A 26,809-nucleotide genomic window follows, 5' to 3' on the forward strand; every position below is an offset into this window, starting at 1 on the left:
CCATAGAGAAACTTAGAGAAGACTGGTCAAGAAACAGATCATGCAAAGGCCTTAAGGAAAGATAAAACCAGAACCAACATGAGCAAAGAAAGGAAGTGGTTGATGACAACTGTAAGAATGTTGGCTATTTATCAGAATGAAATGGGCAGGCATTGAGTAGCCTGATTGCTATGTGAGAATAGATGGCACAAGGACAAGGGTAGAAGCAGGAAACTCACATATTATTAACTTTACTGTGTCCTGGGAGTTTTATTGTCCTTGAGTGGTTAAATTCCACAGTGTTTTAATTAGTATTTCAAAAGATCCAAGGGTAAATGTACTTAAGGTATCCATACATTTAAACAGACAAAATCATGCTGTTCATTTTTAATATTTTCATATCATTTTTGGATATAATGTATGTATTATTGGATTTGTCTACTAATTGTCTAAAATTATTTTATTTACTATTTTAATTGTTCCTATGCAATTGCTAAATAAATATTTCAAGTATTGAATAGGCTCCAAATTATAGTTTTTGCTGCCATCTTAACAGTTTTTTTTTCTAATCCATGTAATTTAAAATTTAACAATATACTCAGGGATTGAGAGTTTGATAGCTAAGATGGGATCACATTCCAATTTTACTCCTTTTTTGTTTTTAAATTTGAGCAACTTTCTTAATATTTTGATGTCTCCATTTAATACTATATTATGCAAATAATACTAACAATAAGACCTACCTCGTATGATGTTTTAGTTATGTATACTGTTTAGCACAATGTGTAGAATATCAATATCTTTAAATAAATATAGTCCTTCCTCTCTTAATATGACATTTTTCAGTAATTATGTTAGCATTGTTTTATAAAGAAAGCTGAACACTATAGTTTAACGGGTAAGAAACTGAGGGCAATAAAATATCAGAGAATTAAAATGTATCCTCATGTTTGAAGTCATTATAGTTGTAGAGGGAACATTTTAAATATAAATATTTAAAAGTGCCAAGATGAACATATTGTAAGAGCTAGAACAAAAATTATGATTCTGAACTAATTAGGCTCTCACAGCTAAAACAAGCTACTAATACATACATAAAATCAGAAGCCAAAGATTTCAGACTTGTGTTCATTCCTTGGTTGCAAAATAACTAAAACTTACTGTGCTAATAAATACCATTGGCATTATAAACAAATGTGCATATCAATACATATCTAAGCTTACAGTAAGAAACATGAATGTAGCTCCCTACCTTTATTGTATTGGTTTTCCTTTTGTATTAGACAGATTTCTTAATATGCTCATACAATATAATATTTCCAATGGTGCAAGACTCTGAGGAATCATTTAAAATAATTATCTTTGAGAAGATGAAGTACTGAACCAAGAATATTGCTTTTTTAACTATTTGATATTTGAAATTTTGTTTATCCCTTAAGCACTCTCAAATCACACGGATGATAAAACGTAACAATAGTTGAGATGCATGAAACTAGTAACTATTAAAGAAATGTAAGACTAACTCAAGAAAAGTCCCCTTTGATAGTCTCATGGACTGATTTACAGCAGTAGGTTCCTTCACTGTGAAGATTATAGTACCATGGGCCTCATGAGTTAAGTAAGGTGGTATAGTGAATTACGTCGGCTTTCCTCCCAATGAGATGTGATTTCTATTTTCTCACTCTTTGAATCCAGGCTGGCAGAGATGATGTTATGTCTGTTCCAGGCCTAGTGTCTAAGTTTCCCAGGGATTCTGTAACAAAGAAGTATGGGTAAATTAGCTTAAGCAGCAGAAATGTATCATCTCACAGTTCTGGAGGCTGGACATCCAACATCAAGGAGTCAGCTGGGCCATACTTCTTCTTCAAGGAGGCATTCCATTCCATTACTTCTGGGAATGGAGGGCTATCACCATGTTCTATTAGTGTGGCATCACTCAATCTCTGCCTCCCTCACATGGCTGTCTCTTGTATCTCCATCCATACATCCTTTTCTTACAAGGATTCCAGTCATATTGGACTAGGGTATACTCTAATAATATCTTCAAAGATCCTGTTTACACATTCACAGGACCTCGGATTAGGACTTGAATATGTCTTTGAGGGAAACTTGTTTCAATCCTTAAGGCCTTGTCTTTAGAAGACTGACAGTATATACCCCTGAATCTCTTGACCTGCAGAGCTATTATACCACAATCTGACCCCATCAGGGAGCTCTTGGGCCAGAATCATGTGGGAGAAGGTCCAGCTGAGTCCAACCTCTCAGCCATCCCAACCCCAGGCATAATGGAAATGTGAGGGAAGCTGTCATGATATCTCCAGGAAGAAGAACTGTCAACTGAATGTTACCGAGTGAACCCAGCCAATACCAAATGGAAGAGAAACAACCAGGGAGCAGAATAATAACCCAGTTAAGCCACTAAATGTTGGAGTAGTTTGTAATACAGCAATAGATAAATAGAACATATGGAAAAGCAAATTTTAACAATCGAATAGGTGTTAACAACATCATACAAAACAGATGGTGTAACTTCTACCATATCGTGAGTGGACTCTCCAATCCTTTCTCATTAAGAGAATTTTTATACTTGTCTCATTCTGCCAATGGAAACTCACATGGGTCACTATTATTGTGTCTCCTCTTTAATGCTTTTGAACTTTCCATTTATGACACCAGGTAAGGCACATTAAAAACAAAACAAAACAAAAAGCTGTCTTCTTAGCTATGCACTATTTAATCTTCCAGAAGGGAGGAAAATTAAACAAGTCACTCTGTATAACTTGTAACATCTTCCAGGACCATGTCTATATTAAAAAAGCACTACAAAAGGAATTCAGGGAGATAATTAAAATTCCTGACTGATGGATGTGTTTACTGGAAATGAAGTGTCCGTCTTTCCTATAGTATACTTCATGGTTGATTTTATCAACCATTCAGTTAAAGGAAGAAAGAAAAAGACTTATTAGTTTGTGATATAATTTTTAACCTATGTGTAGATAAAAAGAGATGCTGGTGAAGAACTTAGACATTGTTAAAATATAATTTCCAAAAGTTACGAATGTGATCTTCATATATATATTCAACCTATGTCAAAGATGTATTTTACTTATTACTATTAATGAGGGAAACATGCCAGGTGGTGAAATTGGTTCAAAGAGAATTTTAGCAACTGAGTATTTATAGATTTGGTGAAATTGATTAAGTTAGGATTGCTGTCCATTTAGGAAAGCAGAAACAGCATGACTAATAAGGAATAAGGACCTTATGCAATTTTGGTAGGTAGTGAAGTCTACTGAAGGTTGTTGCCTCTGTGTCTGGTGGTGGGACCTAAAATCTCTGGAGGTGAGCAGTCTGACATTCAGAAAGCAAAGCTGGAGGTTATGTGGGGATGTGTGAAGGCAAAGTTGGACTTATGGGGAAATTGGATCCCAGGAAGATGAATTGAAAGTTCTACCTGTCTCTCCTGGTCTCCAGTCTCAACAATGGTGGTGGCTTGCAGAAGCTGGCACTCCTTCCCCCGTAGAGTTGTGTGTGGTCCTGGCCCTGAACTTGAAGAAGCTAAAAAAGGATATCTAGAGGGAACAAGAGAATCTTAGGGTCTGGCTGCTGTTCCAATCCAATAGGGTTAAACAACAGATCAGTGATAAGATGCACAAGTTCTGTAAGTACCTGTCACCCTATGCTGAACTTTAGGGCATAATGGCGGCTGCTTAAATTTCATATCAAAATCTTGTTATTGCTTTTCTTGGGCCAACTCTAAACCAAAGCCATAGAGACAACAATATTTTCGCACTTCAATACTAGGTTCGTGGGTGGCAAGCTTTATGGTAAATAGCTAGAGAGTATATATTTTAGGCTTTGCAGGCCACATGGTCTCTATCACATTTACTCAACTCTGCCATTATCATGCGTGAGCATCATGGTCAATACAAAAATGAATGGATGTGTCTGTGTTCCAATAAAATTTTATTTAGAAAATAAAATGTGGATCAGATTTGTCCCACAGACCATAACAAAGTTGATACAGTGTATATATGACCAGAGTCCATTCTTGTTCATTGCCGTTCATATATGATGCTCCGAAACATACTTCACTTCCAAAAAGATAGAATATTTTTGTCTAACATGATGCGATCATTCTACCATAAACAGTCTTACACATCATTAGGTGATGCCCATTCTTCTAGCTGTTTCCTCATCTCCATTGATAATCTGTAAATAACTTAAATATTGAGATGTAAGGTTAATTCCTAGTGACATATCTTATTTTAGGTTGTACAGGAATAGAAGAAAGGAAAAGAGAAAAGAAGTTGTTAATATGTTGTACGTAAATATATTCATATCAAAATAAGGAAACTATTCAACCCTATTACACTCCTCATTTCTGTATCAGGCCTCATGCCCACAGATGATAATTGTAACCTGTTTCCTCCATTATTCATTTCATATTCCCTCTGCCTGGTTTAGTTGTAAGTTTCCCTTTGAACAACCATCCTAGTTAGCCTTGCTCTGCATAATAACATAATAAACATGACTAGTAGGGTCTAATCTGGATAATAAGAACAGCTCACAGTGTCTCTGAATGGCCTTTAGCATCTCTTGCTGATCTCCTGTTGATCCTCAGCTGCTGCTTCTCAAAATGATCCCTTATCCTTTCGTGTCCCATAATTTGATAGCGAGGCCTACCTCTCCATATGGCATGGGTGAGGAGAGGTTGCCTTCAGCAACTCCAAATGACCCTTGCTGCTTCTGCTTTTCACATCATGTAGTTTGAAATTTCCAATCCGCGGTATCTGCAGGAATGCCCTAACCCTCCTATCTAGACTGGGATAAAAGCAAGTGCCCGGGACCCACAAGTACCTTTTACCCCCTCCTCCACGGACTTAAGATGACTAAATAAGTCAGAAGTAATAGTTCAGGGCTAGTCAATGTTAATCGCTAACATAAGGTAAACAGTATATGTAACATTTAATAAGTAAGAAAGGTTAGAAAGGATCCTAGAAAAGATAGCAAGGGCAGGCATATCCAGAGATGTCAGTTCCAGTCTCAGCTTTATTGATATGAAATTTAGTATCTTGAGTCAATATTTTAAGTAAGCTATAATTCCATTAAATTCACTTATAATCCTTCTTACCTAAAATTTAATATTGACATAACAAGGTTACTACAAGGCCAAATGAAAAATAAAAGGCTGGTATTTAAAAATATTCGCATAATACATATTTTCTTTTTACATTAATTTATTAAATAACAGCTTCCTAAGGAGCACAGTGAAATATTAGAAAATTACCATGAAAATTTTGGAAAATAAACTTTGAGTATCTGTAATAAATTAGGACCCTATTCTGATTACTTGGTGGTTAAACAAATACAAAAACTGCATTTTCTTTGGCATATGTCTTAAGTTTGCCATTTTATTCATATTTCTTTCAGAAGTCTGAAATATCCTGTAATTCAGTCTCTTCCATGTACTTTATTTTCTCCATCTGCTGCTCCATTTCACTAATTTATAAGAACATTATATTACTGTGTCTGGAAGTACATGATCTGTTGTCATTTTCCACATACTTCCCTCTGTCATTTAGTGCTTGTTCTCTGATTTACCAAGAGACCAGTTTAATCAAAATAACTGAATCATGGGAATAAAAATGGAATGCATAATGCTGGCTGAGTCTTCATTTTACACCCAGATATAATAGCTATAACACAGACTTTAAAATGTCATGGTGGACCAATCCAACAGTGGTTCAGTGGCAGAATTTTCTCACCTGCCATGCTGGAGACCCAAGTTCATTTCCCAGAGCCTGACCATGTGTTCTAGTTTCTAGCTGCTGCAATGCAAGACACCAGAGATGGATTGGCTTTTAATAAAAGGGGATTTATTTTGTTAGTTCTTCAGAGGAAAGGCAGCTAACTTTCATCTGAGGTTCTTTCTTATGTGGGAAGGCTCAGGGTAATCTCTGCTGGCCTTCTCTCCAGGCCTCTGGGTTCCAACAACTTTCCCTGGGGTGATTCCTTTCTGTATCTCCAAAGGCCTGGGCTGAGCTGTGAGTGCTGAGATGAGGTATGCCGAGCTGCCTGGGCTGTGCTACACTGCACTCTCTCATTAAGCACAAGCCAATTAAATCAAACATCATTCGTTGCAGCAGACATACTTCCTAGCCAACTGCAGATGTAATCAGCAACAGATGAGGTTTACGTACCATTGGCTCAGGTCCACAGCAATAGAACTAGGTGTCTTCACCTGGCCAAGCTGACAACTGATCTAACTACCACACCATGCAAACAAACAAACAAAAAAGTCACAGTGGTTGGAATGATCCTATATTCAATTCTGTAGGAAACTAGAGAAAGGGCTGTGATGGTCAAAAACTCTTCATTCAGGACTGAAATCAGAGGTGATGTTGTGCTCTGTAGAATGTGTTGGGATGTGAGGCAGGAGACCTGAATTTAAGATAAGAGGCCTGGGGCAGAATATATCACTTTTGCCAACCTCTGTTTCTCTGTGTAGAAAATGCAAACAGTAAGAGAAGCCTTCCATTCATCACAGAGTTGCAGAAAAAGTCACAGAAGATATTAAAAACATTAAATAAGTGAACTCTACTTCCAGAGTATATGATGGCTGTTTAGGGCTCCGGGAAGAAAGAGCCGGCCTTGCATAGGGCACAACCAATGAATCTTCAGATATAACACGAGCTGATCAAAGACAGCATTCCAAGGGAAGACAAGCTCAGAAGCTAAACAGACAGTCCAGAGTCAAGTAAAAAGCACAAAATCAAATTCACAGTGTAGATGCTGTCACCCAGGCCACAATCAGGTGACAAAACAGGGAGACACTGAAGAAGACACTGATTGATCAGCAAAGAGAATGGGGCATGAGTGGTCTCTCTCAGCAGCAAGGAGCTGCCAAAGATTTCAGGCTGGTTCAGGAATTGAATGTGAGTGGCTGATAACCCACACATTTTTATCTAAAGGAGATCTGCCATTCTTTTGTCTCACATGCTTATCAGTGGGACAGTTTAGCATACTACCAGTTCCACAGTTCACATAGTCCTATAAAATCTGTTTCCATATTGTATCTATTCTGGAGGAACATCTACCCTCCAGGTTAGTTTGTTAATAGACTCAACTTTCCACTTCATTTTGTTAGTGTCAAGGTAGGCCCATTACACCTATTTTTGATTGAATAGATTCTGGGAAAGCTTTCCCTAAAGCACAATGAATTCCTGAAATTAGTAACCAACTAAGAAGAATGAAATAATAGCTGCAACTTTATTTACAATAAAAACTATAAATACAAACAAATCCTTTACAAGAGTGCCAACTGGACCCTTAATTTTCTACATTCCTTTTTTTGGGGGGGTGGTGGTGCTTATAACTCTACTAAAATCCCTCATTTTGTCTTCTTGGACTAGGGGGGGAGCAATATATCTACTTCCCAAACTGTTGATAAAAATGTAGCCAAGAATAAAATACTGACTAAATACAGTTTCAACCACTCAGTTTCATTAAAGCACAATCAAATTACCTAAATGTAGCTTATTAAAGTTAACTTATGTTAGATTTACAGTACTAATGAGAAAGAAGGTATGGAGAAATTATAAATTCCCCATATTCTGGCTTGACCTACATGTCAGGTACAATTTTAAAATATCTTATTTGAGTTTATTTTAACATCAGAAGATCCAACAAAATTAACAAATTGCATGTACTTAAATTTCATGGCAGAATATAGAAAAGTGTAAGATAAGCCAATGTTTTCTTTCAGTAGAAAAATTATACATCAAGTCATCAAAAATATTAAAATTATTTACTCTAATGAGCCCTAAAGAAGTTCTTTTTGAATTATAGAAAAAATAATTCATAGAATATTAAAATAGAAAGGCCACATTAACACATAAACATATATAAATATGTATGTATATGCATGGCGTGCATATATATTGAAATGAACACAAGCCCAAAATTGTCAAATGTCACAAAACTAGTTAATGGAAAAATATGACCAGAAATCAGAGCCTCTATTTTCATATCAAATGTTCTCTCTTCCTGAAAATATTTTGTTTATTGATTTACGGAACATTGTAAAGACTGTGATTCAACAGGAGATAAAGAAGAGAGGTCAGGAAATCTGGGAGAAATTAAGGAGCAAAGGGAAAAAGTGCCTGGTTCAGTTATCGTTCTTCTTCTCTTAGCTTTTATTAGGTTTGTTTCTCATAACAAGTCAACTGATTTGTGACCCTGGAAACTTCAGATCTTCCTTCCACTCCCTTCTATCCTATTTGAAATTTCTTGACCAAAAGTTGGCTGTTGTTGGAATTCCTCCTTTTGAAGATAATATTAAGTCTTTGATCACTCAGTGAGATCCACCTACTCAAATTGTTGCGCTCCTCTTTACTGTGATGCCCGCACAGGATGCACAGGCAAGCACAACACGGGGGAATGGCCATTGGGCCTAGTAGTACAAAGTACTAAAACATATCTGCCACATGTTGACTCAAAGTGAATCTCAATATAATTATAGGCAAAGGTGTTTAGAATAAAACATTAGCTTTACAACAAAGCAGGGTCAAAATTCATTACTGCTTTCATTATTTTTTTTATTTAATAATATTAAAAGAAAAATGTCCTGGTTATATTTTTAGGAAAAAATAAAAAATAGAAAATATCTGTGACTGCTCATTCACAGACACTTGTTTAAAGATCCTGACATAAGCTTTGAAATGTATACCCCTTGGTGATGATGACTAAAGTAAGTTCCATCAGGGATAATTTAATTTTTATCCACTTTGATATCTAACAGATGTATTTCTTAAGCGAAAGAGTTAATGTTAATATAAGGGGAAAAGTATTGCACAAAAAGACAAGAGTGTCATTTCTGAAATATGTCACATGTATTCCATTTCTAACGTTTTGATCATAATTGCCTCAAGGTAACCATTAATAAAATAACTCAAAAATTATTTTAAACCTATAGGACAGAAGAAATGAGAAAATAGTTCACTGGAAAATATCTACTCCACACAGAAGCAGGTAGTCACTGAGGAATAGAGTAAAAAAAGGCATAAGGTATAATGAAAGCAAATAGCAAGATGACATAAGTCCTTCCTTCTCAGATACAAATAGTTTGAATGGAAAAGGATGGGAAAAGATATTTTAGGCAAGTGGCAATCAAAGAAAGCTTGAATGCTATACTAATATCAGTCAGAGCAGATGCTAAGACACATATTCTCACTGAAGACAAGGAAATTTTTATAATGAACAATGGGTCAATCCATCGCGAAGGTATAATTATAAAGATATGTGTGCCACAACAGAACCCAAATACCTAAAGCAAAAACTGACAGAATTGAATGTAGATAAAATCAATTCAATAATAATTTGAAAACTTGAACACAGTGTTTTTAATAATGAATAGAAGACAGAAGATGAAGATGAACTTAGAAAATTTGAAACTTACTATAAACCAAGTAGATCTAAAAAATATGTATAAAACATCCAACAAAAGCAGAATGCACATTCTTCCCAAGTGCACGTGGCATATTATCCAGAATATACTACTAATAGGCCATAAAACAGGCCTCAATAAATTCTGAAGGATTAGAATTATACAAAGTAGGTTTTCCAACTGCAATGGAATGAAATTAAAAATCAGTAAGAGAAAGAAAATTGAGAAATTCACATATATGTGGAAACTAAACAATGCAGTCCTAAATAAGCAATGGATCTACGAAGAAATCACAAGGGAAATTCCAAAATATTTTGAGATGAGTGAAAATTAAATTTACTATACCAAAACTTATGGGATCCAGCTAAAACAGTAATCAGAGGAAAATTTATAGTTGTAAATGCCAATGTTATAAATGAAAAAAGACACCTGAAATCCCTAACTTAAATGTCTACCTTAAGAAACTAAAAAAAGAAAATTAAACTAGCCCCAACTCAAGCAAAATAAAGTTAATAATAAAAATGACAGCAAAAATAAATGAAGCAGGCACTAGTAAAGCAATAGTGAACATCAACAAAACCAAAAGCTGGTGTATTGAAATGATCTATAAAATTGACAAAGTTTTAGCTCCACTGACCAAAGGAAAAAGAGAGAAAACTCAGATTACTAAGAACATAAGGGAAAGAGTGGGGGCATCACTACTAACCTTACAGCAAACAAAATGATTTTAAACTTATGAAAACCTGTATTCCAAGAAATTTGTTAACCTCTATGGGATGAACAAATTCCTAGAAAGACACAAATTACAAAATTGGGCACAAAAAGAAATAGAAAAAATCTGAATAGACATAGTACAAGTAAAGAGACTAATGTCTTCATTCAAAAACTGTCCACACACAACAAAAACATAAGCCATGTTGGCTTCACTTGTAAATTCTACCGATGTTTAAAGAAAAATTAATACCATTCCTTCCAGAACATTTCCAAATTATAAAAGAGGAATGAACACTTCCAAATTCATTCTATTAGATATTATTCTTTTAGGCATTATTTTATTCAGTATTGCCATGATAGCAAAGTCATACAAGATATGTAGAACAATGTAATTTATGACTACAGATACAAAAATTCTCAACCAAAGCAGTAGTAAACCAGCCCCAGCAACATACAAAAAGGGTTATATACATTGATCAAGAGAGATTTACCCCAGGAATGCAAGGTTTGGTTAACATTTGAAATTTAATCAATGTAATAGACCATATAAATAAATTAAAGGACAAAACCCATGTGATCCTATCATTAAATGCAGGAAAAGCTTTCGACAAAATTCAACACTTTTTTTGATAACAAAATTAACAAACTATAGTTTGTGTGCAGTACTGGAATACTGGCAGACAAATTGATAAATAGAATGGTATTGAGAAGATTGAAATTGCACACATTTATGGTATATTGATTTTCAACAAGGGCAGCAAGACTTCAATGGGGAAAAGAGCAGTCTTCAACAAATGGTGCAGAAACAAATCTTACAGTTGATGAATGTATTAATAAACTGTTATTCATCCTTATAATGGGGCACTATACAATAACAAAAAAGAACAGAATGTTGATACATTCACCAGCTTGAGCGAATCTCAAATGTTTTAGGTTAAGAAAAAGATATCAGACTCAAAAATCTATGTATTGTGGGGGTGCAAGGGTAGGTCAGTCGTAGAATTCTCATCTGCCATGCAGGAGACCTGGGTTCAATTCCCAGTCCATGCACTTCCCAAAAAACAAACAAACAGGCAAAACAAACAAAAATTCAACAAATGGTGCTGTAATAACAGGATACTCACATGGAAAAATAATGCTATGTGACCCCGCCACACAGCATACAAAAGACAGAATCTATATATTGTATGATTATATTTATATGTTATTCTGGAAAAGAAAAAAACATAGGGACAAATAACAGATCATTGGTAACTGGGGGATAAAGATGAGTAGAATGTTTGACTTCTAATGCCGTCACCTGAAAAACATCAAGTGATGGGAGAGCACTCTTCTGTATCTTGATTATGGTGGCACTTGCATCGCTCTGCATTTGCATGCAAAATTAAATTTATAGAAAATGTCAAAAAATATCCTTCATGTATAGATTTATTAAAATTTATTATAAATCGAATTTACCTTAGAATAATATTCAATCTAAGGGGTGCAAGGGTAGCTCAGTGGTAGAATTCTCACCTGCCATGCAGGAGACCCAGGTTCGATTCCCAGCCCTGCACTTCCCAAACAAGAAAGCAAACAAATGAAAAACCAACCAAACAAAAATTTAACACATGGTGTTGCAATAAGGGGATACTCATATGGAAAAAGAATGAAATGTGGCTTCCTCCCCAACCATGCAGCATACAAAAAAAAAAAAAAAATTATCATTGCCTTTATGCAAATTTAACTCAAATGTTTCATGAATTATTGTAAAAGACAACAAGCATCAGAGAGTTTTAAATTTTGTCCCATTAAAAAATAAAGCCCTTATATATGTATGGAAGTATATGTACACAAAACAGAGGGAGGAAAATGATTGCAGTTAGAAACAAAAAGCAAATGCAAATGGTTGCCTTTGTGAATTTGTCCAAGTATATATGCATATGCATATTATATACATATTCATATATATGAATATAAAAATTTAAACAAAAGCTTTAAAGAATACATTTAGGAAGATGAATTGATGAGCTTTGTGTATTTTAGATGGATTTGAGTAAAAAAAGGAACTGTAATGAGGCTAGGTAGAAACCTATTTTAATGTTTCAGACAGGATATAATAAGTGCTTCAACCAGGAGCTGACAGTTGAAAGAAAGGTGTATGAGTCAAGCAAGAAACAATCTGCCTGGCCAGTTGCTGGATATTATTGATTAATTGAAACACTAAGTCTAGCCTACTGACATTTTTCCGATTAAAAATAATCCTCATACATGCCTATCTCTAGCCATATTCAACACTTTGTCACATCCATACTCATCTTCAACAGTCTTGCTAAAATTGTGTGGAAAAGTTATATTTGCAAAGCACAAGGAAAGTGGAAACAAAGAATTGCTCAAATATAAACAATCAAAAAACCCATATGCAATATATTTGTATTAAAATAATTCAAAAAGTTCTCAATTATAATAATGTTGATAAAAGTCATGCTCATTAAAATTGAAGCAATAAAATGACAAAATATTTTCATAGAAAGGAATAAAATATTTTTATAGAAAGGGATATTTCTACTACTTGAAATATTTTTAACCTCAAGGGAAAAAAAACTATTTCTAAAATTTTAGACTGTAAAAAAATAATCCAGACTTGTGGATATATCCATGGACTTGTTCTGCCATATTTCTCTAAGCTTAGACCTATGTCTCAAAAGGAGAGTTTGTCACTTCCATATATGCTATTAATTTTTTAAATGGATGATTGGTTTGAGTTTGTTTCTTTTTCCTGTTCGGTTTTCAATGCATCTAGTTTGCATTTTCTTATTTAAAATACAGATAATATGATTTTATTGAGAAGACATTTTGGAAGCATCACTTAACGCAGGGAGAGCAAGAAAGTAATAATGTGGTTGTGCAGATAATTCACGGTGAGACTGAGTTGGGTTGCTAAAACTCCATAGTTTGAAAAAGGTGGGAAACATCAACAGGACAGGTTATGATTCAAGATTTGAGTGTTTTGCTCAAAAGAGTAAATGAGAGATTCAAGTGAATTCCCTATGGCTTTAGAAAGGAACTGGATGACCCCAAAGCAGATGCACTAAGCCAACTCTTAAAGGAGCAAAATGCACGTGAAGGTGTACCATACCAGTTTATTTAGTAATGACCTGTTTTGCAAACATCATTTGCCATCAATACTTTTATGTAATTTCTCAGGGAAAAAGGATTTATTCATTTTGAAGGATTCTTTAAAGCTAAATGATAGTATTAGAAAATGACTAGTTTGAATGAGAGCATGTCTGGAAAAAACATGCCCAATTTATGGATTCTGTATATCCTATAATTATTTATCCATTGACATATCCATGCATCAAGTTTTGGGAATCAGAATCAATAGAAGAGCAGAATTACATCCCATTCTAATTGAAAGTTTGAATAAATAACTAAGCCATAGCTATTGAAGCACCTCCGAGGGAGGTAACTTGTTTAATGGACTGCTCTTAATGATCTCTAGAATCAGCTCCATCTCTGTTAATGGATTTCATATTAATATTGCATTTCTATAACAGCTCAAAATTATTGTTCTCCTTATCCAAATACCAATTAAGTGCTTCCTGCGTTTAAATGGAACCAAGCCCACCAATACTTACACCACAGAAATCATGGGGTGGGGAGGTATGGAAGGGAAATGGCTGTTATTAACAGTATCATAAACTCAGCCCACTTCTCAGAAAACCAGATTATTCTCTCAGCTTACCTAATTGAATAGGCTTTAGAAGCAACAGATGGGTATTTTGTGGGCAAATCCCACATAGGTTAAAGGATAATGGTATTTGTCTGCTTCCTTGAATTTTTCTCTATAGATCCTTCTCATGAATTGTTTTTGTAACTTTCCTGTGTTTATATTTGGCAGTGGTCTTGTCTCTCTAATTTCAGGAGTATTTAACCAACTGTTACAGACCCCAAAAGGGCATGGTTTATGAAGCATGGCTCACCACAAGCATACTTCCAGTTTAGTTTCTACATCAAATTTTAATAACTTATTTATTATACTTATTGTTATTATTGTGACAGAAATCTTTAGTAACATCAGAAGATTCATCCCTTAAGATTTTAAGAATTACCATTAATAAAAGGAAAATGGGAAAAGCAATTGCTAACTGCTTTTACAAGAGCCCATCTAAACTGTTCTTGTTATTTCCCTTGTCCCAATTGAATCATATCCTGTGATTCAAGTTCATGCATAATAGTTTTGCACAGCTCTTGTTCCTTTTAGAATGGTCACATAATGTTGGTATAAAAGTACCATCAACAGTCTGAAGGGATACAGATTTTTGCATGTGTAGTAAATTGAGGAATACATGTAAATGCTGCCAAGCAGCCTGTAAAATAGATTAAGGGCGTTTACTTTCAAGAGGAGGCTAATATCGTGAAAATAAAATTGGCAAACAGGAGGCAGTGAACTGGGAGGAAGCTAAGTTTATGCACGATTGCACGCCTTGATTCCCAAACAATATGTGAGACCGTGCTGGCAAGGTCTTGTGGCACAAACTGCTCTTCTCAAGGTTTATCTGTGGGGATGTGGTCAATCTCTGATATACATTTGACCAAACTCTTTCCTGGGAGTTTTGCCCTGATCCAGAGTGAGAATTATTAAGCAGTAAAGAACTTGGAAAGATTGCTCAGGTATTTCAGTGGAAATAATATCAAAGGAACCAGAAGCAAAAGGAATACTGTTTACATCTTAACCAATTGGTTGAAACTGTAAAATGTGAAAAAAAGAGAGTTAAAATTGTTTGGATACTTTTGGGGAAATTTGATCACTGACTGGATGTTTGAAGATTTTAGGAATTACTATTAAATTTTTAGGAGTGATAATGGTATTGTGGTTATATTTGTTGAAAACCTTATCTTTAGAGATATGAATTAAATATTCCTTGTTACCATGAAGACTGGGATTTATTTCAAAATAATCCACCAGGTGGGGAAAAAGAAGCGAATGCTAAAGACTGGCCTGGAATGGATGTTGTTGAAGTTATGTGACAGATCCAAAAGTATTTGTGACATTAGATACTCTAATCTACATACTTTTCAAGTTTCTCATACTCAAAAATTAAATAAATTAAGGTTTTTATATAGTAATTTTAATTGTCTAACGAATATTTTGGATTTTAAAAGAGATACGGGGAAGGATGAAACAAACTCAACATGAGATCTGGACAGCCAAGTTAATATTATTTATTGTTAAAGGACTCTGTTTGGAGGGAAAAACAGATTTAATTATTTAATAATTTCAAAGTTTATTTTCCTCAAAAATATTTGCATTCTGTTTCTATTCCATATCTTTTCCCTTTCATTTCTTCTTTATCTGCCTTCTTTTTCCTCTTCTTTCTTACTCTCTATAATGTGTTGTATTTTGACCAACATTCTAGTTGTTTTCAGTGGGTTGGTTAAGTTCAGAAATCCTAGTGGCTTACCCCACAGGAAGCAGAAGTCTTCCTCAGCTGTCATGTATTTTAGCATACTTGGTTGGTAAGTCTACCAAAGTAGACATAGGCTTGAGAAAGCTTATATTTGGAAGGACCATAAAGATGTAGAAAACTAAAAGATTTCAGGAAGGAAATATTAACATCCTCTTTATTCCTAATTAGAATATCATAAAAATCCAAATGATTGATAATGAGCTCATTTCCAAAGAGTTCAAAGATTTAAAGAAAGTTAGAATGTTTATATTTTCAATACCCTCTAATACAGGAAATTTCAATTTTTTTTTTTAATATGCCAGGGAGAACAGAGATTTCAGGTGGATTGGAAATAGTTGAGAGAAGGGGATAGGTGTCAGCAAGGGCTGTCCCAACTATTGTGCCCTTGGAAAGACTATGAATTTAAGATAATCAAGGTTTGGGTTCAAATCTATGTTTGCCATTTACTAATGTATATCTTGTATCAATTGTTCAATGTCTCTGACTACTGTTTCTTCAAATGGAAATTGAGAGAATCTAATATCGTATTTATGAGATTGTTTTGAAGATTAAGTTCAAAGAGAAAGTGTGAATAGAGTAGCTAGTGCTCTGTCTACAACATGGTAGAAACCCATTAAATATTAATTTACCTCCACCTTTATACCATTCCTAATTACATCCAGCCATCATAGAATGGGTAATTAAAAATGGTGTGTAATTAAATGTCAGTATTTCCTGAATTCTGGAAATTAAGATGGCTATCTATTAGCCTTCTTATTTCCTTCTTCTTCCATAAATAATGGTCTGAAGTGTTTTATTCCTTACTAATAAGGAACATAAGGAGTTCCAGCATTTCTGAAGCAAGAGTTTCCTCAAATAGTCAGCTTCTGGAAAGAATGAAATAGGATTGGATTGAAGGAAGCACACTGGTCTCAGAATAAGTGGTGGACTTGGGCAAGTCATTTAACCTGTTTGAGACTTAGTCAACTCATTGATGAAATAGGTATATCTTTTGGAGTACTTAGAAGTGCTGTAATGACAATTAAATCTGTTATTCAATAAACTCAGTTTGAAAAAGTACAAAACACTATATAAACATGGAGTGTATAATTTTAATTATTTATATGGGCCACAGTCTCATAAAATACTTAGGTCTCTAAAGAAAATAATACGCAACACACACACACACACACACACACACACACACATACACACACACACACACACATACTTAAACAAACAAAAACAGACTTCAAGCACTAGCCTAATTGATCCCAGAGGTGGGTGAGGAAACCATTACACTGTGGCAGTTGGAACAGAAAGCCAGAGTCATTTATTGCCTCGGGAAGGGAAAGTGTTTATTATTGTTGCACAATTAGTTACTGAAAAAATTTGCCTTCTTCCTTGAATTGCAACCTTTGCCCCATAAATTTAAGAAAAAGCCCTGAAAGCAGCTCCAAATAGAATTTGAACTAGAAGTTAGACATTTGTTAAGATAAAAATGTTCTGCCCCCCAATTTTATATTTATTACAATTTAAAATACAAAGTAATGCCTTTAACTGGCAAAAGTTATGTCTTTGGAACTTTGAATTTTTTTACAAAAATTGAATGAGTGTATATTTGTTATAGTACTGACCAATAAAAGATAGATTCTTCCTCAATAAAATACTCTAGTACAACTGAGAAAAGCATCTCTTTCTTATTGATAGACCACTATTAGTACATGAGATTTGCTCTTGTTTTCAAAAGATAGAAACAATGAACATTTCCAAATGCCAAAAAAGTAGTGTCTTTAAAATTTTAAAATACCCTTGATTTTTATTATTTTGATTATATTGTCTTATCATAATCAGCATGTTCATGAAATTTATTGAAAATAATTTTTAGTAAGCCTTGCCAAATATCAGCCATTGATATCTTCATTCTGCAGGCTCAGCCCTTCTCTATTTCTCATCAGTCTTGAGCAGGACTGGAAGTATATTAAGACTTTACACTTAATATATTCTGTCAGGTCTGGGATTAATTGTCTTACTGAGGTCTCAGTCCCAAGTGGGTGTGGAGATGAGTGCTCAGGATTCCAGACTCTATTTAGCACCTAGAGTGTTGCCCTGACCAACACTCTAGGAGTCAGGAATGGAATGGGCTTCCTGACCCATCTGATTTTTCTGCTTTGCATTCTTATCACACTAGAATAGAGTTCAAACTGACATACCAGCTTGCTTAGAAATCTTTTTCACACTCTGACTCATGTTTGCATTTGTAAAGAAACCTTATTTGGCAATGCAAGGGAATGATTGTATTTCCTGCTTTATCCCCATTACTGAGACCAGTAAAACAAAAGCTGCGCCAATGTGCTCCTGAGATGGTGCAGAGATTGATGAGCTAACCAACAAACGTTTAACAGAAAACAGAAGACATTGCCATAATCACCTGTACTGGCAGCTAGGAAGGAAAGCATCTTGTCAAGGTATGATCTTGGACAATAGCTCAGCAGTGCAGCTGCAAGCCCCTTCAGTTCAGGGGGTTACTAAGACATTAGCATGTTACTAGTAGTTGTGAGCAATTAGTTTTAGATTAGTGGTGGGGCTCAGAGGGACACCAAGACAATGACTAAATGGTCAAAATGAGTCTCGTGGAAGCAATTACAGAGTCACTGCAGATTTCTGGTCAGAAAATGTTGCAATAAAAGTAATATTTAAAGAAGATTATTTAATAACTTTTTAATGAATGAGTTAAAAAGAGAAAAGGAGATTAAAACCAGGAAAATATGATGGTTTCAATAAAAATTCTTGGCTATGATATATTTGTTGAAATGATAAGGGCACACCTAAGACATGTCATTGAAAGCAGTTTGTTATGAGAGCAGATTTGATGGAGAATAAACAAGGAAGTTACTATGACAGAGGTTTCAAGGCAATGGTGTTTCCACTGATCATAGAGAAGGAAAGATTCTGTTAGTGAGGAGAAAATGACTGATGCAGTCTTTCCATTAGATGTAGGGAGCCATGGTCTGACCCGCTATCATACCTTGATCCAGTAAGCAACTGCCCAGGGAAGTGTGCAACTGAGGCTGTGGGCCTTGGGTTCTGCAAAGGCCCCTCCATCATTCCGTGGTGGAAAAGACATGGAGTGCCAACTCTGGGATCCCCCTACCTGACACTTGTCAGGTTCACCATGGCACTGGTTGCTAAACCTCCCTTACACTTCCTTGAGAAATTTAGGAAGCAAGTGGAAGTTGCATTCACTCAATCAATCTCTTATAATCTTACCTTTTATACAATTTGCTCTGCATCTATGTTAATTGGTTAATAAACAACTTTAGTCCCCATATTAGTTTCTTAAAGTTGCCATAACAAATGACCATAAACTCTAGCAAGTTATGATCTTAGACTTGTAGAGGCTAGAAGTCTGCAGTCAAGGTATGGGCAGGGTCATGCAACTTCAGAAATCTCTAAGGGAAAATCTTTCCCTGCCGTTTCTAGCTTCTGGTGGTTGCCAGAAATTTTTGGTGTTCCCAGGCTTGTAGTAACACTGTTGAAGTCTCTGCCTCTTCTTTCATATGGCCTTCTCTTCTTTTGTCTTTTTATCCCTTGTCCGAATTATCCACTTTTTATATGGGCATTAATCACAATGGATTAGTAGCTCACTCTACACTACTAAGACCTCAACTAATTTTATCTGCAAAGATCCTATTCCCAAATAAGGACACATTTGGAGGTATGAGAGTTAATACTTCAACATACCACTTTGGAGAATGTAATTAAACCCATATCCATCCCAAAACTTAGAACACAGATCCTCATTTTTTATGTAGTCTAGTTCACTGGAACTTGAAAAGTTGAAATATCCAAATTGAGATGGCCACAGGAAATAGGAGTTAGAAATAGATTGAGTAATCAGAGCTAGCAATTCAGAATTTATTTGCATATAAGTGAGCATTGAAACTGAAAAGTGGAAAAAAGAAACGGCGTGACCAAGGGTATATTAGGTTCATGATAAATTTAAAAACAGATGATGTGGTAAAACACTTCCAATGTGAGGCACACGTCCAACTTTAGTGTTATCCTCAAAAAATTCTTTCACCATTGTCATAGATTATATGTGTGGCTTAGAAATTGCTGTTTAATATTTTACCATCTCTTAGTTTAGAATTTTATTCAGGGATGATGATTATAGCAATTTTGAGTGAAGAGTCAGAAAATATATATTCACATTAATAGCAGTAAACCAATTTACCACCCAAGTAGATAGATAAGGAATACAATGATGATTTAAATATAGTTTACTGAAATGAAAAATCATATAATTTTATAAGCTCCTCAACATACTCTCTAAAGATAACATTAAACAAAAATTATTTCCATGGTATAGTTGAATAATTTGGAAACAAGAGGTGTGAGTTAAATATGAGCAGAATATTTAAGTCAGCTAGCTTGATTTGAGGGAGTGAAATTCCAAACTGTCAAATAGAAAATCTATCCTTCCTCTCTCTGATCACTAAAATGATCATCAGAAGCTTAGAAAAATGTGCTTGGAATCATTATTTGGCAGCATTCAATTATGACACATTTTAATCAAGGATCTTTTATCAATATTGCTTAGCAGCAGTCGTTATATCTAATTTCGCAAGCAAAGTAACTGAGAAATAGAATGACTTTCTCAAGGCCATAGAAGAAGTTTATTTGAGAGCTGATACTTCAAAGTCCACACATCAGGCCATGTGAAGTTTATTTGGGTCATCATAAAACATTAAATTAAAGGGTTAAAAAAGCAGTTTTGGTTTTATTAGTGTCCAGTCAGTCATTTTTTTAATACAAATTATTTGCAAAACACAGATATCCATTTATAAATTTTTTATCAGTTTTATTCTGAGTCACTTATAAAATATGAGAACATAAGTAAATATATATTGAAATGTCCTCTGTTCAGTTAAAAAACTTATTTGAGATTATGCCAAAGTTCTGACCTTCGGCTTGGTTTTACAAAAGATAAATAAGATATCATTCCTGCTTATACAGGGCTTTCAGTCTAGTAGGAAAAGATAGACATCAAAATAGAATACATCAATATATTATGATACTTGAAATTACGGCTTGGTACCCTAACTATAGAATGTCAAGGAAGCAAAAAAGGAGATTCTGGAGACAAAGGACAGCTTCTTTTAGAGTGAATGATCTTCAAGCTCAGTTCTGGGGCAAACATAAAAATTAGCCAGGTAAGCAAGGCATATTGAATAATGTTAGCAAAGTATGAAAGCAAAAAGCAGTTATGGAATGGATGAGGATAAGGGTGGGCCAACCAGCATGATGAGAACATAAAATATGAGGCTGGACAGGTTGGTATGAGCCAGATGCTGAATGAACTCTTGTAATTACATTCTGAATATATCTATGCTTTTATTGATTCTGCTTACTCATTCATTATTAAGAGACAGTAAAAGGGAACATGCATTGCAAATGATCAATTCAGAATTTCCTCTCCTTTTGAGTGTCAAGTATAAGAGCATAAGCCCTTTGCCATGTGGGAAGAAATAGAGGGTGTCATTCAACCTCATATGCGATGATTGCATTGCCCTGAAGTATTGCATACTGAGGGGTATAAAGGACAGAGGGGGTGGAAACTGAACACTGGCTGGGGAAACTGAGGAAGGAGGAAGTAGAAAGCAACAGGAAAATGAAGAATCAGGAATATTAGTCAGGTCCTTTCCTCAATACTAGCCAAGGATCATTTAACACATGATCAACCTTTGCAAGAACCAACCATATTCATATTGGGATTATAGGGGGCCTGATTGATAACACTATTCACTCTTGGACAATCTTTGATCTGATTGAGAAATTTATTAAAACATCTAAAACACAGAAAACTAAGAAGGCCGATGAGAGATCAAAATATTACCTGTAATAAAGCTGACAGTGGAGAATGTGGCTTATATTTGTGATTAAGTAGCCTTTCTAGTAGTAATTCCCAGAATTAGGTAAACACATCCCTCCCACCAGCCACAAGCAGTAATTTGTCAACAGAGGCAGTTATTGCACCTCCGGTGTGGTGGGCGGGAAGAGCTAGCTCCATGGACTTTCACCACTGCGGCCTCATAGGGTCCGATGCTTGGAAGTGACCCATGCTTGGATTTAATTCTCTGCAGCTACCATCTTGAAATTCTCAATAATTTTGTCTTTGAGTTTGTGTTTTGTAAGTGAAGTCTGATGGAACAATGAAGCAGGTGCTAGGGCTTGGAGTCTTGGATTATAGGTGGTCCCCATTTTGGTTACCGACCCTCTTCCCTGGGATAGCTCTCAGCTGTCTACTACCCTGAATCCCGGCACCCCAGGTCCTGCCACCCAATTCCAGATATCCCTTTCCACCCTTAACCAGTGACTTCTACTTCCCTCTGCCCTCAGCATCTTAGAATTGGGGCATGGCAGTGATCAGTCCTTGCCTTGGCTGGTTTGCGAGTGGGTTTGGCAGGTGACCTGGTGGTGGCAATCCTCTAACCACCTGTAATCCAGGTACCTAACACATCCCAGAATGGAGACTGGGAAGTCTTTGAGGGATATCCATCTGCTATGAGCGATGGGAAGGGGAGATGCATGGATTGAATTCCCAGTCCATTTCTGGGAAATGGCATATCAGGCCAGCAGCTGGTAGAAGGAAAACTCAACAGTCTAAGGGCCATGCACTTGATTCCAGCAAAGTCACAGGGCAGAACCTCCAGGTGTCTGTGAGCGTTTGCACTTACCTTGAAAGTATCCCCCTGGTTAAAGGACCATGACATTAAATAGCATATAAAAAACACTATGACCCAAGCGAGACTGCAGATAAAAGGAAAAAGCTCTATACTTTACTATCTTTAACAGCACTTTCCCTGGTTTTTGAACAAGGAAACCCCACATTTTCATTTTTCACTGAGCCCTGAAAATTGTGTAGGTGGTCCTGTGGGGCTGGAAAGTAGCTAGTAGGGTCACACTAATATTTCTACTTCCACATGGCAGAAAACATCAGGAGGTGTGTGAGGGTCAAACCTCCTTACAATCCACAGCCTTTTATTCCCTTAGCCCTTGGATTTAATCACTGATCCTATGATCAACCAGCATTGTATTGTACCAAAAATCTTCTGGGGAGGAGATCAAGGATATGTATATTAACACAGTCTTGCTTCCTTCAGGGGAGCATTTCCCCAAAACTCAATTTCAGGCTCCTCCTAAGACTACAAGTGGGAATGTCCTTTTCCTCCCAAAGGTTCCAAAAATAGGTGAGAGCTATTCATTGATTAAATTCATATCGAGGCTGTCAGTAAACAAGACAAACTTTACTTCCTAGTCCATCTCACATCACATGTTTTATCCACATGCTGTTAATATGATCACTTAGAGATTCTGCAGTGAAATTCAATGACAATATTAAGAAGGTCCAAAAGTAAAATGTGAATACAAGCCTCGTCTCAAATAAAAGTTCAAAGCTTTAAAATTTCCTTGCACGTTAAACTGTAAGTTAAAGAAAATTGAATCCCAAGATAATCAAATTCAAAGGAACTTAATTCCAAAATTAGTTGAGTTAGTTCAAAGAAATGAAAAATTTTAAATGTGTTTTGCCTAACTTCTTATCAGCTGAACCTCAGCCAGAGGGTGTCTTCTTGTCTCTCTTGAATAGGAATTTCTTAGAGAACATGTTAATTTAACATAAGTCACTGACACACTTCAATTTTTAAGAGGACAAAGAATAATGTAGTATTAAATAATTTTTAAAGTTAAAAATTTAACCTAGCAGACTCCACATTACTACATCTAAAAACTGTCAGCAACCCCAAGATGATTTGCCAGAGGCTGAAATTACATTCTCATAACCTTGCCAAAGACCATGGCAGAGACTTGGTGAAATCTGAGAGATGAAAATGGATGAAACCTCTCTGGTCTCTTCTTCCTTGGAATACTCTTTTACAGTACCCTGATTCTGTGCAGACAGCAGGCCCCGCCTAGTGATCAGCCTTCACTTGCTGCTACGCAGGCATTTTTGCACTTGTGTCAAAGTGACTGCTGCCACGGCTTGCAGCATGGGGCTTTCTTAGGGATGTGTGACCTGCTCCTGGTGGAGATTTCCATCATTCCTTAGACTAAAGACTCCTCTCTACTAACACACAGCTCTTTTAATGAAAATAATTTAATGTCGCAAAGATCATCCTATAGTTTTTTTTTTTGGGGGGGGGGCATGGGCAAGCACCGGAAATCAATCGAACTGGGGTCTCCAGCATGACAGGCAAGAATTCTGCCACTGAGCAACCATTGCACCACCCCATCCTATAAGTTTTTTACCACACATACAAAAATGAGTTCTACAATTGTTTTCATGATGAGAATTACCAATACAATTTCCAAAAACCTCCAGTAAGAGAACTGTGAATCGTTCAATATTACAAGGCTATTTTTTTTTAAATATCATATTACTATGCCAATACTGAAGTCTGGAAAGTGATGGATCTAGCCTCCTTAAATCCATTTCAAATCCCACCTTCATTTCTATCTTCCTGACTATTGGCTTCATCATCTCTGGATTCCTTCCCTACAAAAGGTTTCTAACCGGTGTCTCTGGGTTCAATATCAAGTCCTCCAACTCAGTCATCACATTGTTAGGGTGTGATCTTTCCAAATTAAAAATCTTGTCACTGGGCTGCAAACACCCCTTCACCCACCCTATGACTTGCCATTGCTTCAGCATGCAAATCCTTCTCATGACCTCTGTGACTGTCGTCCATTCCCGAGCAGTGTCCAACATGACTTTCCAGTCTCTTCCCTCACCATTTGCCACACCAAAGTTCCAACAAGAGGGGAGAATAAAAGAAGGGGTATTTCCCTCCTTATTTTTACAAAACCCCTTTTCTCTTGGCACATTTTCACTCCATCGAACACATGCAGAAACATCTTCTCAAGATAGACTGAGAGTTCTCACTCATCATTAAGGAAATGGAACTAAATATTGCCCCTAGATGTTGTAAGTTTTCATTTGTTGCATAGTTTAGAAAACAAAAAAATTTAAAGTATTCACTTGGACAAGGTCCTACTGTAGCGCTTCATCAACAAGTATCATGTCGGTGAGGATGGAGAAACCAGTAAAGTTATAGCTTTATTTCAAGAGGCTGTGCTAAATAATTTTTTGTTTGTTTGTTTTCTGCTGCTTTAGCATTGAGTTGTAGCTTTCAATTACAGAGAGTTTAATAAAATGGAAACATAGGCATTATGAGTAGCCCATATGTGGTGTCACAGCTCATCCACCAAGTACTGAACTTGCACCAAAGTGCAAACGCAATACCTGGGAAGGCTATTAGTATCGGAAATGTTGATCATATAAACCAATTCTACAAATTGACAACAGTTGACAGGTAGAGATATGGCACTCTGAAAGATGTAAGAAGTTCAAATTAATATAATCTAAAAATCAGAAGTAAAACTAGGAAAATGTCTGAGAAATGATCTGTTGGGAGACTCCATGAGTTTTGTATGAGAAATCCAAGAAAAACAGACAAACAAGAACAGGCTTAAAGTGTACAGGGTTTCTATTTGGAAGGGTGGAAATGTTTTGGCAGTGGACAATGGTGATGGTGGCACAAAACTGAGACTGTAATTAACAGCAATGAAATATATATCTGAATGTAGTTAAAAGAGGAAATTAAAAAAAGAACTTGGAACTGCACTATACAAATAACACTCTACAAACATGGAACGAACACCATACAAACAGTGAAGTCCAAGTTCAACCAAGAACTATAGTTAGTAGTACAATTACAAAAACGTGCTATCATATATTATAACAAATATCGTACACCAGTGAAACTGTTTTACTAAAAGGGTGGTATATGGGGATCCTCTGTTTTATGCATGATTGTTCTGTAAACCTCACAACTTTTCTAACAAGGAAAAAACAAAAATCAAAAACTGGCAAATAAACCATCCCAGCATGTCTGTCAGGTTGAGGCCGTAAGTCACCAGCCAGGTTTTGTTGCCATGCTGATAGTGAGATCATGAGAAAACACAAGATGAGCTCATTCAGCAAACAAATCCAAGTGGAAAACTGGTTTTACAGCCAAGGCTGCACCATCCAGTCACACGCTTGTATTCAGGTGTGTGTTAGATAACTATTTCTCCATACAAAGGTCAGTCATTATTTCACAATCCCCAAGTGACTCACAAAGGAGTCTGAGTCTTATTTTTACCCAGTCTCTCAGGAGCTGACATTTGGAACTTATTATTATATACAGGAATATCTGCTAGTATACTAGAAATGTTTCCGAACGCAACACACAAACTTATTTGTTTCACTAAAACATTTTAAATAGATTGTGAACATTTCTATTTTAAAATTTAGCTACAGTTTATTTTTAAAAAATGGAAAAAAAATCGGATTTTGGGCAAAATCACACTTCTCATGCCCTCTTATTGTGCAATGCAGGCTATGTGTATATACGTTCTAGCAAGTATGGTCGCATCAGCGCAACACAGTGATGCTGTGTCAGCAGTTGCAAAGTGGTAGTATGGAAAAAGAACACAATATGAATATGAGATTGATGGGCGCTTTTCTATTAGAATATAAATGATCAAGGTATAGTTACTTTGTTTTATTTATTTTTTATATTCTTAGTGTTCTCCCTGGCCCTAAACTCTAAAATATTCAACGAGTGAATGATGAATGAATGAATGGCAGAGAAAAGACTATTTCCTGGAGGGTAGGATTGTTCTAGTGATTTGAATCATTTTTCTCTTTATTAGAGAGCAAGTAGCTTTTATAGCAATTTTGATGCTTTGCTTTTGGTCCACCATTTACCTTAATCTACTATGAGCAAAATGAACATGGATTAGAAATGAAATTGTCAAAATGCTCTCCAGAGATGTCTTTCTTGATCTGCAGCTAGTGAAGTCTCCTTAATAAAATCAAACCCTCGTTGCCTTCTTTAGCAATGCGTTAAGTTTAAGAGGGAAGTGGGTTTGGAAATAGTGGACCATAACTGGATCTCAAAATTGAAAATTTTGGTTTTGCACTGAAATACTCCCAAGTTACTGAAAACTGCAGCTCGATTTAAAATACCTAGGTATTCTTCATGCAAAATAAAAGTGTTAATACTCTGTAGTGTTTTCTTCAGATTATTTTTTCAGGAAACAAGTAATCATTTATTCAACAATTTTTTTTTTTTTTTGAGCACTTTACTTACTCATCAAGCTCTTTTCTTGGTCTAAGGGCCATATCAGT

General features: G+C 35.7%; 1 long non-coding RNA gene across 1 annotated transcript in view; it reads right to left on the reverse strand.

The window, feature by feature from the left end:
• Positions 1 to 3,439: 3,439 nt before the first annotated feature.
• Positions 3,440 to 26,809, reverse strand: part of LOC143688071 (uncharacterized) — a 47,973-nt gene continuing 24,603 nt past the window's right edge. Inside the window, exon 3 of the long non-coding RNA XR_013177813.1 lies at positions 3,440 to 3,551. This is a non-coding gene — a long non-coding RNA (uncharacterized LOC143688071). The remainder of the gene's footprint in view (positions 3,552 to 26,809) is intronic.

The sequence above is a fragment of the Tamandua tetradactyla genome, chromosome 1, assembly GCF_023851605.1.
Source record: "Tamandua tetradactyla isolate mTamTet1 chromosome 1, mTamTet1.pri, whole genome shotgun sequence".
Taxonomy (NCBI): Eukaryota; Metazoa; Chordata; class Mammalia; order Pilosa; family Myrmecophagidae; genus Tamandua; species Tamandua tetradactyla.